This window comes from Pteropus vampyrus, unplaced genomic scaffold (assembly GCF_000151845.1).
Source record: "Pteropus vampyrus isolate Shadow unplaced genomic scaffold, Pvam_2.0 Scaffold22, whole genome shotgun sequence".
Classification (NCBI taxonomy): domain Eukaryota; kingdom Metazoa; phylum Chordata; class Mammalia; order Chiroptera; family Pteropodidae; genus Pteropus; species Pteropus vampyrus.
The window spans coordinates 4,422,710-4,427,968 of NW_011888803.1; the positions used below are offsets into that span (position 1 = coordinate 4,422,710).

The 5,259-nt window shown below is 33.6% G+C and overlaps 2 pseudogenes; both read left to right on the forward strand.

Moving 5' to 3' along the window:
* Positions 1–497: 497 nt before the first annotated feature.
* On the forward strand, positions 498–653 carry LOC111736746 (annotated as a pseudogene).
* Positions 654–1,644: 991 nt separating this feature from the next.
* LOC105289141 lies at positions 1,645–4,447 on the forward strand (annotated as a pseudogene).
* The last annotated feature ends 812 nt before the right edge of the window (positions 4,448–5,259 follow it).

Sequence of the window (5,259 nt, forward strand, 5' to 3'; positions counted from 1 at the left end):
GCCCTCGGGCTCCTGTAGCATTCAGGAGAACAAGGAGGCAGGGTATACAAAGAGGAGGTGGAAAGGTAAAAGGGGTTTAAGACAAGATTAGGGAGACCTTTATATATCATTGGCTTTTTATTCTGAGTGAAACAGGAGTTGTTAATGGTTTTGGAAAAAAGAGATCCTGAACTAATTTCCATTTTAAGAGAATGAAGGGAGACAGAAATTGAAGTAGGAAGTTACGAGTTTACTATAATACAAGTAAAAGTGGATAAGGTGTAGACCACAGTGAATATAATAACAAGAATATATTTGGGATGTAGAGTTGATAGTATTTCATAATGAATAGTATGTGGGGTGTGAGCGAAAGATCACGGTTAAGGATAAATCCACAGGTTTCAACTCCCCCACCCCATCCCTGCAAAAACAAACAAACAAACAAAAAAAAAACAAAAAACTAGAAGGATGGGGATGTTCTTGCAATTCAGCTGAATAGGGTCCACTCTCACCATGTCATGCTGGCCTCCTGGTGACAGGTTGTACTTGCTCACATCCAAGATGCCAGGTATGTGCAAAAGCAGTGAGAGATGCAATTGAAGACAGAATTCAAAGCAAATGCCGAGAAGACTTATGGCAGCAACACAAAAATTGTGAAAGTGAAAAAGGAATAAACTGCCCTGACTAACACTTGAACGCTACGTCGTCAAAGTGAAGGTGTGTAGGCACATGTTATGGCAAATTGAAAATGATCTCACTTCATGGGAAAACAAAACAAAACACCTATCTTGTTCATAGATAGATAGTGCCAATAAATTGAAGTATGGTTCAAAAAATGTATTATTTCCTAAAATGTTTAAATAAATGCGTGATGTGAGAGAAATGTAATAAGTGAAATTAAGAAATTGAGAAAATATTCCTCCCTTTGATGATGATCAAGTTTGCAGCCATATCTGTTTTCTGAAGGCCTTAGAGTGAATGAACTGTGACAACAACTGTGTCTTCTAAACATAATATTTTACTTATATTATGGAATAACTCTAACGTTATAATAAATATTTGAAAAACTAACAAAATACAAAGAATTCCAAAACAAAATAAATAATTTTTAATCCCTTCTCTCAGGGTTAACTATCTCTCGGGGTGCTTTTCCTAAGATAACAGGTATAAAATGAATATTTTGGAATAAATGTAAACACACATATACTTATGTTAACATTTACTCATTTCCTTCAGAGATAATTTTGAAGGAAAGAAAGATTTATATGTTTAGACCACATATTAATGAAAAAGGTGATAGTTAAGGTAAAAATAGTCATTCTAAAACAATGTTATTTTCAGAAACATATCTGGGGGAGAGTACATCTCTAAAATTAAAAATTTCTAAAATCAAAAGAAAGTGATTATCAACATAATATCTGATCAAAATAATAGTCATTACATATTTTGCTTTCTTACAAAATTTTTGGCATACATACTATGTATCAAGTGAAATAAAATTCAGCATTTCATATGTCTTGCAGCATCGACTTTTTGTAAGATCTTAAAATGTATGCTTTGTATTAATAATAGCCATTTCATCTAATTAAAATATAATGATTAATATGTGTATGGATATATGTATATGTATCCAACTATTTAGTACATCTTTCAGTCACTGGTACAATGCTAAGTGAAGAACGACATAATACTAATAACAGCAAATTTTATCTGGAGGTTACTATGTGCCTCGCACTGTTCTATGTGCTTACTTATTTATCAACTAATGTGAACCTCACAGCACCTTAGTGAGCTAAGTACTATTATTATCACCGCTTTACTAATGAGGAGAAATGAGTCACAGAGAGATGGAGTGTCTTACCCTGGCTAATCCTTGTCACACAAATAGAAAGTGACACTGAGTTTCACACCTAGACTATTGGGTTCTAGAATTATTGGGCTCAGCCCAACAATTTCTGCTTTTTTCACATAAATAGCTGTTTTTAAGTATATTAGCTAAGTATATGTAATTGCAAATAATCATGATAACTTTTAATTTAAAATCTAGATTTTTAACTTAAATGTTCTCTGTGAACTTTTTTTCAGGCAACTTATATTTACCAATTGCATTTTACAATTATTCAACCAATTTACATTTCTAATTTTTTTCATAAGAGCCCAAAAATTTTCTTTAGATGTTAGTGTGTCCTGTTATTTTCCAGTATTTATGTAACCATGATTTTCCCCTTCAGGCATGAAGAAAGATTATTTGCAATTCAGCTTTTCTAGTAGTCTCTATATTAGCTGATCCGGATCTATTGTTTCTGAAGAGATTACTATGCGCCTAATACTATAGTTAATATTTCAATATATCAAAGGCCTGAATCTTTCCTTAAATGAATTGACAGTCTAATTAAAAAATGGATAGCTTTCCTTCACAAACAAAAACCATTATACCATCAGTTTCTAAGCTTCTTTTTACCATGAAACACATAATGACTTTCATCAGGCTGCAACTCCAATGAATAAATATTGTAGGTGATATTCAACTCCTAGCTCACTCATGATTCAAATTCTTTGTTCTTTTTATAAAATTATATATATGTGTGTGTATATGTATATATGTACATACACACACACACATATATAATAAAGTTATCAACATATTAGTGAATGAGAGTGTAGTCAATACAGAAATAAGTTTACATCTCCTGCAATAACTTTTTTTCTTCTTAAAGTATATGCATTTTAAGCTTTCTTATTTTTTTATTAGTGAAGAGTTACTTGCAATTATTAACATCTTGGTTTAGAATAAATTTTCTATCTCATTTAGTCTTTGAGGGTCTGTGTAGTCATGGAGGGCTTTATTGACAAGATGGGTTTTAAATGATGGGTATCAATGGTATTTGACTTCTGAATGAAATTCTATTTCTGAGTTACTGTTTCTTTTACTTAATAAATCATTCTTTTTTAAGTTATGTTGTTTGCCTAAGCAATATTAAAACAACTTGTATTCAATTTCACCAAGAACGACCACTGAAGTGGTTATATAACTTTGTATTCAAAATTGTATTATATCAAATTAGTGTTTTACAGTTTTACCAACATAGCTTAGAAACAGTTTTAACTCTTCTAATGAAACCATATATCTCACTGAACAATATTAGTTTTTATTTTTTATTTTTTTGATATATACAAATAGCCAAATATACATCTCTTTCTTCATTCCCTACATGTTATCCATCATCTCCAAAGACTCTCGCTCTCTAAGCAATTATTAACCACCAAAAAACAATTTTAAGATAATTTTCACTAAAAAGCACTCAATTCTTTTAAAAAAGAGCTCTACTGTTAAAATGTTTTGTAAATCCTAATTGTCCTGATGCTAAATAAAACATTTATTTCTATTACAAAATAGGCATTTTCCAATTATAAATTTCTAGGAAAAAATCACTTTCTAATGAAAGAAAATTTTTTGAATGTTGAATACAGCAAGCAGAAAAGCACATCTAAAGATTTTATGTTTATACCACGCTTTTCTTTAAGCATATTTAGCAGACTATGGTTAAAGCCAAATCTAAAAAATCAACTGATGAAAGTCTATAGTCTCTTCTTTCTGAAAAAATTTGAAATCTGATTATAAAAAAATGTATTGACAGTTACATTAGTGTCTAAGGCAGTGTTTCTCAATAGTTTTCTGTTAATGGAACTTTTTCAATATTAGAATTTTCAGTGAATTTTTTGAAAAAAATGAAAATAAAAGATTTAAAGAATACTAAACAAGCCACTAAACAGTAGCTGAAGCGGCACAACAGCTTCCAGCATAGAGAAGATCAAAGTGCAGGCCAACACACTTCTCATTAAGCCCTCAGCACACCCATTTGCTATCTTCAAGGTCCTGAGAAAGCCAAACCCTCCACGACCACCTCCATTGGGGTTGACACCTGTGAAAAGTGAAGACCCCCAAAAGGTGGCACTCACTGTCAATCCTGTAAAGACCAATGGCACCCTTTTATGAAATGGAGGCTTACCACGCGCACCAAACAAAATTCCAAATGGAGATCTGCTGCATACCCAGTAGTAATGCGGACAAGGCTCCGGTGCAGCCTCTGATGCATAGACCTGACAAAGACAAGTACCCCCAGTCAGGGCCTCGGGAACGGGTTCGGTTTAATGAAAAAGTGCAATACCATGGCTATTGTCCTGACTGTGACACCCGATATAACATAAAAAAACAGGAAATCCATTTACACAGTGAACTCATCCACCCACCTGGAAAGCTTCCTTATCGAGGCTCTCTCCTCTCTCCTCCACCCTACCTCCCTCTGTTTCCACTCGAAAATGGGGAACTGGGAATAAGCCACAGTAACAGCTCCCCCACCACCCCACCCTCAGACCTGCAACTGTGCCTCCTCCCACCGCACCAAAACCACAGAAGACGATTTTGAGGAAATCAACCACTACAACAAGTGTGATGTATGCCATTTAAAAACACTTTTTGTTTTATTTTGATTTTTATATTATAAACATAAAATTATAAGTAATGAGCACTTTCTACTCAAGCAATAAAAAGCCCAAATAGATTAACCCTGCATTCAGCAAAGTGGCGTAAAAATCACCTGCTCCTTCAGGTCAGAAGGAAAATCTTAATTTGGAGGCATGTCAGCTCATTTTTCTCACTTCAGAGTCATCATTATGACTTCTTGAGGCCAGATCTAATTTTGAAATAACCAGAAGCCTGTCCAACTTAGAGCAGCAAATCTCTCAACTTTGGAGCACAAATGATCACGGATATGGTCTGCATAAAATCATCTGCCTCTAGTCTGACAGCCATGAGCAGAACCCTAGGGGTGAAAAAAGCCACTGCCTTAAATCTCTTCACTCAGAAGTTACCAAGAAGATTTTAAAAATAAATAAATAAATAGATGAAAAGAATTAAACAAGAAAGCCAACAACAACAACAACAACAAAAACCCATATTTCGCCATGAAAATATTCCCAGATGTGAACTCATGAAAATTTATATTCAACAGTCAAGCTAGTAAATTACAAATTGTTTTATCACTTGGGAAGGTAAAACTATATAGAGATAGGAAGTATCTCTAGCCAGAATTACGCAGCATTTCAAACACATAAAACAAAAGAAAGTGAATAAAAAGAGGAGCATTGCAGCAATGAACAATATTAGGACAGAATGTTGCTGTTTGCAGAGAGGATGTTTGCCATCTCATGTACACCCTTAAAGCCATAATGGAATAACAGCATTGTTGTCAATTGCTTGAAAAGTTTCTGCATTCATTC